This window comes from Chelonoidis abingdonii, chromosome 3, assembly GCF_003597395.2.
Source record: "Chelonoidis abingdonii isolate Lonesome George chromosome 3, CheloAbing_2.0, whole genome shotgun sequence".
Lineage (NCBI taxonomy): Eukaryota > Metazoa > Chordata > Testudines > Testudinidae > Chelonoidis > Chelonoidis abingdonii.
Genome location: NC_133771.1, coordinates 24,900,649 through 24,911,226, shown reverse-complemented (window position 1 = coordinate 24,911,226; position 10,578 = coordinate 24,900,649).

Sequence of the window (10,578 nt, the reverse complement as noted above, 5' to 3'; positions counted from 1 at the left end):
AATGGTCTACCATGGAGATAATCCAAATATAGATTAGAATGCTAATGATGAAGTCTCTGCCAGAGTTTAACATAAACAGCAGGGGAAGGGAACCCTATTTTGAGGTTAATATTAAATGTCTGTTCTAGCATATTTGAGACTGCAGAAAGAATCTCTGGCATCCTTCACCTAGGAACAAATGATGATTTGCTTCATGAAAAATCTCAGCCAGGCTTAGTCAGCAACCAGGACCAGATCCAGGCACCAGCCCCAGAAGCAGGTGCTTGGGGCAGCCAACAGAAAGGGGCGGCATGTCCAGGTCTTCGGCAGTGGGTCCCTCAGTCCCTCTTGGAGGGAAGGACCAGCTGCTGAATTGCTGCCAAAGTGCTGCTGATTGTGGCTTTTTTTGGGGGGGGGAGGGGAGAGGGAAGGAGGGCAGGCCACTTGGGACCAGGGCCAGCTTTAGACTAATTCCCAGGAACCGAGCCCCACACTTCAGGCACTTTTTTTAAAGAGAACATTCACCCAGCACTTGTGTGTGTGGTGGGAGATCCAGGTCTTCAGTGGCATTTTGGCAGTGAGGGGTGGGGATCTGCTCCAGGTCTTCAGCAGCATTTTGGCAGTGAGGGGTCCTTCAGTGCTGCAGAATACCCAGAGTGGGAACCCCCCACCCCAAAGTGCTACCAAAGCCCCAGACCACTGCCAGGTATTTGAATTGAGCCCCACAGTTTGTGAAGCCAGCCCTGTCTGAGGTGGCAAAAAAAGCTGGAACCAGCCCTGTCACCTACACTAGACTAGCTGTGTGAGAACTTGAGTACTTGTGGCACCTTTAGACTAAAATTTGCTTCAGCATAAGCTTTCGTGGGCCATAGCTCACTTCTTTGGAGCTATGGCCCACGAAAGCTTATGCTGAAGCACATTTGTTAGTCTAAAAGGTGCCGCAAGTTCTTTTTGTGGATACAGACTAATACAGCTGCTACTCTGAAACCTGTGTGAGAACTTGTCAGTTAAGTTCAGGTGCAAGAATGTTTTTAATATGTAACCATGCAAAGTCATAACATTTGACTCGTCTTAGATTTCTTTTTTTAAAGATGCTGAGCTCGAGCGCTGTGCATAGTACAGGAGCAGTGATAGAGTAAGACTGGTAAACTGCTTTTGTGACTAGAGGATCTGGGATTTCTTGGGGAGCAGGTATTCAGTAATGAGGGGCTCAATACCACAGGGGACACCTTGAAGTGACTTGGGGCTGGGGTGATCTATTATCAGCCTGCAAGTTAGTAACAATCCTAGCTTGAGAAAAAAAACCTAACAGTTTGAGAACAGAAGGCTCTAAGTTGCTGCCTTGAGCTGAATATCTAATGCAGAGTGCTACTGCTCTCCAGGAGGAGTTTTAGAAGCAAACCCAGTTTTAAGTTAGGGACTCAGTCCCACAGACTTTCATGGGAATCACTTTACATACACAGGTTTCAGAGTGGTTTCTATGTTAGTCTGTATCAACAAGTGATGAGTCCTTGTGGCACCTTAGACTAACAAATTTATTTGGGGATAAGCTTTTTGGGCTAAAGCCCATTTCAGATGCATGAAGTGGGCAAAAAAAATATACATGAAAGGATGAGGGTTGCTTTACCAAGTGTGAGGTCAGACTAATGAGATAATTCAATTAACAGAAAAGTAACTTTTGAAGTGGCAAGAGTTACAGACATTTGACAGGAAGGTGGGAGTAACAGTAGGGAGAAGTTAATTCCACAAAAATTCAGGGAGTATTCATATGCAGAGCTACAGGAATAAGTGTTTGCAAGGCAGAGGCATTAGAAGGGTCTTTCTGACAAGTGGTAAGACCACTCAGACAAGACACAGGGAACTGTGATGCGAGAGAGAGAGAGAGAGAGAGACTATACCCTAGTAATGCAGGCACTTGGGTTATAAGATTCTTAGCTTCTCCAAGTGAAGCTGTTTCACTTTAGATAAAGTCCCCTACTCAGAAGACTTTATCTAAAGTGAAACAGCTTCACTTGGAGAAGCTGAGGAAGCCCCATGTGACAATCTTATAACCCAATTGTTAGAGTACTTAGAGGTGGAGATCCTGTTTGAGTCCTCTCACTCACCCCAATGTGTGTGTGTGTGTGGGGGGGGCAGCAGGGCAGGGAGAAGACCTAGGCTCAATTCCCATGTTCAAGGCTCCAGTGAGGGAGGTACCACTAAGGTTAAAGAGAGTCTGATCCATTAGGAATGCTCAGAGCATGACTACTGCTTTTACCTCACAGCAAAAAAAGAGATGTGGGAAGGGTATTTTGAGGATCATGCTAGAGGTGCAATCCCCAGCTTGAGAAGACACTGGTTCAGAGAGGCTAGGTACTTACAGCATCTAAATTCTCACATTGCTGCAGCTACATTCTTAGTGCTGTAGTTTGATCAGAGCTACTGCAAGTATGTCTTGAGCTGGGCCTCACAAACCTCTAGGTGTAGCCGTATCCTTAGAACGGTTATTTGGGCTGTGCACTTCTCTAGAGTGTACAAGTGTATGTGACAGTATTAAGTACTTTAATCGCAAAGCATAAAGTCACAGGTTAGAGCACAAGAGTCTCCTGTCTCAGTAGACAACAAGTAGAACCACCACACACCTGGCCAGTAACTTAGGAGACAGCAGCCACATGCCTTCCCTAGCACCACACTGGAGCAGATCACCACTTACTGAAAAGCTACAGAGGGGGATGAAATTTATTTGCCTGCATTTCAAGACAGTTCACAAAATTATTTACCTGGTCTGTCTTGGGTCCATATTTCAGAGGCTAATACACCTATTAGGAACAGCCTGCAAGAGAAAGAAGTATGTGCAGATACACAATTGTCTTGGTAGCAGTTTCTTTAGTTGGAAGAAGTTCCATTTCAGCATTGCTTAATTCTAATTAAAAGCTTTTAGAGGTATGATTACATATCTAGACCTTGAAAGTCCAAGTCTCCTCCTTAGGGGCATACAGGCTCATTCTCCTTTACTTTTAAGAATTTAGTTGACAGTCATGAGACTACCACAGCCTGCACTTCACAGGGAGAATCATAATCCACAAACACTCACCTCAACACAAGGTTTGGCACCATTGCCCTTTAGAGCAACTATCAGCTGTAGCCTCTTTCTCCTGCAATGACAAGCAGACCAAAAGTTTGAGAATCCTGAGCCAGCCTGTAGTGTTAAACCCCCCCCCCAACTGTGTTTTTAAGGCTTTGGATTCACAATAGAAAGAAAACCCAAGACTCCATTTTTATACTCATACAAATCATTTGCAGCTGCTTCCCCACTCATACACCTATAATTCAATTCATCTAGTAATTCACTTTAATAGTTAATTATATTATTTTCCGTGTTCCTTCAGAGGTGATTTTTGCCAGTTCCTGAGTGATACTGCTGAAGCTGTTAGAGACAATGAGATAATTAGTAAACTCCAAATAGAGGTGGTTTGAAGACCACTAACCTTGAGTTACTTTCCTCCAAGTGTATCTCCTAGTTAGAGCTGGCAATGTCAAAACATCAGGAAAAAAATTAGTTTGAGTCAAACAGAATCAGAAAATTTTGAAGAATTTTCAGTGAATCAACAATACCTGTTTTGAGTCAGATGAAACTAAAGTCTCATATCAGAGGTATGTGCTTTAACTGCTGGTCTATAGGATATTCTGGTGTGGAGGTGTGAGGGGCTCCCAGAATCTCTCCTGCTGAAGCTGTTCTACTTTGTATAAATACTTGACTAGTCTGTGGCCAGACAAGTGAGAATGATTGTATAGTGTAGTGGTTAGACCACTCACTTGGCAGGTGAGTGCTGATGAGTTCCTGGGCCAATGAGTATTTCATCACTTGTACAAATGAAAACATCCTGTTGTGGGAGATATCACTGCTCAGTGGTTTGGGGCATTGTCTTATGAAGTTGGAGACCTATGTTCAAATCCTTTCCCCCAGAAGGGAGAATAAAATCTGTCTCTTCCAGATGAGTGCCTTAGCCTAAAAAATATAAAGAGGGTACCAGTACCTTCTCCTGTTTTGTGAATGGCATCCAGGTAAATATGTATATAGTTTCAGGTAGACTGAAATTTAATTTTTCTTGGCAAATAAACTATTCATACAAAAAAATTCACCCAGCTCTGCTCCTAGTATTTGCAAGATCTGAATTTCTATTAACACCCTCCTTACTCTGTCTGCTTTCCATTTTGTGAATTAGGTCTGTTTTACCTTTGAATGTACTAAGAACAACATGACATTACAATTTGCAGGAAGAAAAGTACAGAAACTGAAAACAGCTCATAAAGGCTGCAGTTAACTTCGTTTATTTTAAATCAGGATTTTAAAAATATTTCCCTTTCAAAAAAGTTTTTTTGGGGGGGGATGGGGAGGGGAGAGAGGTGCAGGTTTAGACACTTTTGCCAAACAGCCTACATTTTCAAAGGGTTTATACAAAAAGCAGAATCTGTCAGCTCACACAGTCTGAGATATTACTGAGTTCACAGTGACCCCTGACTACTTTTGTTACGCAGTCACAGTGCTTTCAGGATCAAACTCATTATTTTGCAAAGCACTCTGGAGTATTTAAAGAGCAAAAGACCCTATAAAATTCAAGTCAATAACAACTTGAGTCCATTTTTTAATATAAACATATTATAAAAGAGCTAATTGGGGCCTTATCTTTCAAGATTTGCATTATAAAATCCCTATATTCAGGGATTATGGCTGCTATATAAACTGTGAAGGGTAAAATCTATCCCACGACCTGCTTCTGCAGCACTCTGGCTATGTCTACACCTAGCACAGGGTGTGTGATTCCCAGCCCGAGTAGACATACTCACTCTAGCTCTCATTAAACTAGCATGCTAAAAATAGTAACGTAGCTGAGTAGCAACATGGGCTAGTAACCCCGAGTACAAACCCAGCAGGACCCCTTGGGTAAGTACTTGGAACAGCTAGCCTGTGCCTCCACTCACTGCTACCAGGTCTACACATTTTAGTGTTAGCTTGATGAGAGCTAGCACAAGTATGCCTATCTGAGCTGAGAATCACACCTGCAACTGTAAGTGTGAGTGTGGTTCCAGCGCTGCACGTACTCTGTATCCTGATGGGGTTTAGCTTGCAGCGCTGGGAGCCGTGATCCCAGCGCTGCGACACTGTTTACACTGGCGCTTTACAGCGCTGTATCTTGCAGCGCTCAGGGGGGTGTTTTTTCACACCCCGAGCGAGAAAGTTGCAGCGCTGTAAAGCGCCAGTGTAGCCAAGGCCTTAATCTTTGTCTTTGCCTTAGATACAAGTGTTACAAGAATTGAAGGCTACCAGCTCTGGCCAGGCAGACCACAGAATCAGGCCAATTTTGTAGATAATCTCTTATTCCCTATCTAGATAAATGAGAAGCTTAGCATTGCCAGTCCTGCAGGGATAAGGACATAGTGGATATTAAGCAATTATTTTACCTAGTGCCAGCTTTCACAGCCTGGCAAAGTTTCCTCTGAACAGATGAGCAAGTCCCATAGAGACTAGGAGTCTCTGAGCCAGGAATTCACCCCTGAGGTAGAGCTCTGCACAGATATAAAATTTGTATCCGCATCCAATCTGTGATCTGCAAACATGGTCCACGGATATCCACGTATGGATGCAGATATCTGTGGATATAAAGCAGATAACTACAGATTTGTAGGGCTCTCGATATAAAATTTGGATTTGCATCCATCCGAAATCTGCAAACATGGTCTGTGGATATCAGGATCCGATCTGTGGATATACACAGATATATAGTGGATGAATATCTGCAGATTTGCAGGGCTCTACCCATTGGCATAGGTCACAGAAGGCACAAATGTTGTGTAGCATTAAGGAGCAGAATTCTAGTCTCAGCATGTGAATTCCAATAATTGTAATGGGAGTTATGCTTGTACATTGAGATGAAAATGTTCTGGGAATCTTAGCATGCAGAACCCTTGAATAGCACACAATGTTGCCTGAAGAAACTGCTTACTCTAATACATTTCACAGTAGTTTTCAAAAGATAGAACATCGCTTGGATGACATGGAGTTCCTGATTATGAAGTTTAAACTATTGCTTATCTTTTTTTCTCTCTCTCTTAAGGTTTTATATTGATGCCCATCACCATAGTATCGGATCATCACCATAGTATCGGATCAGCTTTCATGTGAAATCAATGGCATTTTCCTGCAATATCTTTGGAGTCCATTGTATTAAATGAACATTTATGTGTTATTGGGGGCCAGGATTGTATGCAACATCTGTGTAGGGGAGGAGGTGAACCCAGGATATGTTACAAACTTCAGATGACTTTACTGAACAATGTGGCAGTCAGAAGTGGACTTCTGGGACAAACAAAGTCATATAGTCTGCCTGGGGAATCTCCTGGGGGAAACAAATGCAAATTCCCTCCTTTGGTTGTGCAAAACTCCAGCCTGTGAAGCTATGCCTTGAGGAGAGGACCATTATTAGCTGATTATTTGTTCCCAGGGTTTTAAGATCAAAGGCCTGAGCTGTGTAAAGAAAGAGTAACCTATTCACAGGTGTTCTAGTTCTGAATCTGAGACAGTTATTAATTTGTAACCATGAGGAAAACCCAGTTATTGGGTTCTGAAGGACTAACACCTACCAGAGTTTGAGGCTGAGGTGGCCTCTGGTAAGCTTTTTGTCATGCATGTAGGTTCTTTTGTTATTTTTATATGCTTTCTCTGTAGTGTTTTCACCTTAAGAATAACTGTGCTTGCTTCTAAATAGCAGTGTGGTAACTTGTAACTACTGGCAATTACAGCTGTTCATAATCTCTAGATAAAGCAGAGTGGACAAGGGGCAGTTCTGTTTAGGCAGTCTGGCTTGCTGGGGATATCACAATATAGACAGGGAACTGTGCAGCCTAGAAAAACCCCAGTCAGGAGGGGAGAGACATGGGTCTCTGTCCAAGAGAAGTGACGGCTGAGGAGCCAAAAGCATAGAGTGGGAGCCCTTGAGGAACCACAGAGAGGGAATACAGGTGCAGTTGCTCTGAACTGTAACACTCCCTACTAGACTTCTTAGAGTATCTGGCTCTTTTTCCTTTTAGGGATCAACACACTGCTTGGGATAAGTTATTTTTGTGTCTGGTGACAGGGTTTGGGATAGAAGACAATCACAACATTAAGAACAGGAGTACTTATGAGTCTCTAAGGTGTCACAAGTACTCCTGTTCTTTTTGCAGATACAGATGAACAGGCTACTACTCTGAAACCATTCACAACATTGGTACTCTCATTCTTTTGATGCAAAGGAAGAGAAGGTTTGGCAGCATATTCCTAAAGGGATCAGATTGCCCTGCTCTCCTCTGGAAGTTTGTTCCATAGCTGGATCCCCTCGACCAGGGCATTTTGTTCCCAGCTCTCATGTGCAGCTTCCAGGGCTTGTTTCCTCCTGTACATGTGTGAAGAGCATTGCTGAAGTATATTAGGTTGTCATTTTCAAAGGTATCCTCATGAGGGAGCCTAAGACTATCTTATCTGGTGTCTCTTCCTCACCCACCAGCATCACCATGAAGAGGGACATCTCTTTGTTTTAGAATTTGTTAGAGCTCACACTAAATCAGGTTAGAATTTTCCTTAGGTCAAACTGAAGCTGTTTGATCTCTTTGCAGCATCTCTTTATGCTGCATCCCTTCTTTTCTCCTTTGCCTGTGCTGTGTCTGTTTGGATTTTTACCTCTTCAAGTCAAGGAATTTGCCTGTAAAGTATCATACACACCAATGGTGCTATATAAATAATACTCCAATCAAGCAAGCAATGTTTAATCATTGATAAGCATACCCTCTTGTTAAAATGCACAGCACTTTATTTATTCTTGGTTGCAGCGTACACAACACTTAGCTTCTCTTCTCACCTACATTAAACTTGATATTCACAGCAGTTGGACCATAAAGGAGAGGAGTAGGGGGAGGGACACATGGGGAGGAACTTATGTTGAATCACTGCTAGGGTGACCAGATGGTAAGTATGAAAAATCAGGATGGGGTGGGGGGTAATAGGCACCTATATAAGACAAAGCCCTGAATATTGGATCTGTCCCTATAAAATTGGGACATCTGGTCACCGTAATCACTACTTCCACACCTCCTTCTAAAGAAGATGGCATAACTTTGTTGTGTTTGTGGCTATTGAGTGCGAGATCCTTGAACAATTTCCAGTTTTCATGAAATACTCCTTCATTAATTTTTTTTTTTTTTAAAAAGAACATCAGGGTTAAAAGGGACCTCAGGAGGTCATCTAGTCTAACTCCCTGCTCAAAGCAGGACCAATTCCCAGACAGATTTTTACCCTGGTTCCTTTGATGGTCCCCTTAAGGATTGAACTTACAACTCTAGGTTTAGCAGGCCAGTGCTTAAGCCACTGAGCTATCCCTCCCCTTGTGTGGCCCCACTTATTCTAATAATTGCTTCTCATTTTGGCAGCGTGGCCCTTTAAAGTTTCAAACATGCAAATTGCTGGTTGATACCACATTCTGGTTGCAGAAAGTAGATGTAACTAGACCATGATCACCAGATTCCATTTTTTAGGTCTGTTTGTCCTGGGCTCCAGTGAGATTTGGTGATCTGCAACAGATCTGCACCAGTACCTCACCTTTAGTTTGACTGGTTAGAAGTTTAATCCATAAGCATTTGAGGTTCTGCATTGTATATGATTAACAACTTTTATATAAATTGCCATCTCAGCCCCTTTTCTGGCCATTCCATCCTTACAGAACAATTTTAACCATCTACACCTCTACCCCAATATAACGCTGTCCTCAGGTACCAAAAAATCTGACAGCGAAATAGTAGTGTAACCACAGTAGCATTGGCAGTGGCATGGACTAAGTGCTCCGAGTAGAAATCTTCCTGGCCCACACAGGTATGTACTCAGGGGCTAACCCATGTCGCCAATGCCTGTGTTACTACAGCTCATTACTATTTTTAGCACCTTAGCTCGATGAGAGCTAGAACGTGTAAGTCTACTTGAGCTGGGAATAATACCCCGACCTCCAAGTGTAGACATAGCTTAAAACTGGACACAGTATTCCAGTAGTGATCACACCAGTGTCAAATACAGAGGTAATATAACCTCCTTACTCCTACTCAACACCTCCTTGTTTATACATCCAAGGATCACATTAGCCTTTTGGGCCATAGCATTACACTGGGAGCTCATGTTCAGCTGATTATCCACAAGGACTCCCAAGTCTTTTTCAAAGTCACTGCTTCTCAAGATAGCATCCCACATCCTGTAAGTATGGTCTGTATTTTTTGTTCCAGATGTATGACTTTACATTTTGGCCATATTACACATATTGTTTGCTGGTGTCCAGCTTACCAAGCAATCCAGAGCTAGTGTGAGTATGTCTGCTTGAGCTGGGAATCACACCCCTAGCTTCAAGTGTGGATATAGCCTTAGTGACCACAATTCAAGAAGGATCCTGGTAAATTGGAGAAGGTTCAGAGGGAGCCATGGCAATGATTAAAGGATTAGAAAACATGCCTTGTAGTGATAGGCTCATAGAACTCAATCTATTTAGCTTAACAGAGAGAAGATTAAGGGATGACTTGATCACAGTGTCTGAGTAGGGAGCAATTATTTGATATTGGGCTTTTTGTTGTTTTAGACAAAAGTGCAACAAGATCCAATCCCTGGAACTTGAAGGTATCTCAGACTGGAGATAAGGCACACATTTTTAAAAGTGAGGGTATTAAATAACCAGAACAACTTACAAAGGTTCTGATGGATTCTCCACCTCTGAAAATTTTTAAATCAAGACTGAATATTTTTCTATGAAACATGCTGTAGTTCAAGCAGGAAATAATTCAGGGGAGTCTAATGGCCTTTGTTTAACAGGAGGTCAAACTAGATAATCATGGTGGTCCCTTCTGGCCTTATAATCTAGGAATAATTTCTGTTTTAGGTAACAATAAAAAGTGTTTACAAAATGCACAAGCATACAATTGCCAGAGAATAAACTGTTTATGCATGAAGCTTCTAGACAACAAAAAACAATATTAAATTATAATAAGATGCAAAAGCCAAAGTATCTTTATATACAAGTATTACAAAACTAGAAGGTACCGGCTCCGTACATGCAGGGCACAGTATCAGACTAAGCTTATGAATGATCTCTCATCTCAGTCACTGACTGAGCAGATGGAGAGCTCAGTTTTTGCCAGTCCTGCAGGGATATGGCTATAGTGGGTATTAAGCAATTTTCCTAGTGCCAGCTTCTGCAGCATGGCAAAGTTTCTTCTGAACAGGTGAGCAAGTCACAGAGACTGAGGGTAAAATCCTGATCTCACTGAAATCAGTGGGAGAAATTCAACCCAGAGACATAAGGTAAAGAAGGTGTACAAACTCTGTAGCATTTAGAAGGAAAATTCTAGTCTTGGCAGGTGATTTCTAATAATTGTAATGGGAGTTATGCTTGTACACTGAGATGAAAATGTACTGGGCATCTTAGAATGCAGAGCCCTTGAGTACTATATAATTTTACCTTAAACTGCTTTCTTTACTAAATTCTACAGTAGTTTTCAAAAGATAGAACAGCTCTTGGATGACAGGCAGCTTCTGATAATGAAATTCAGATT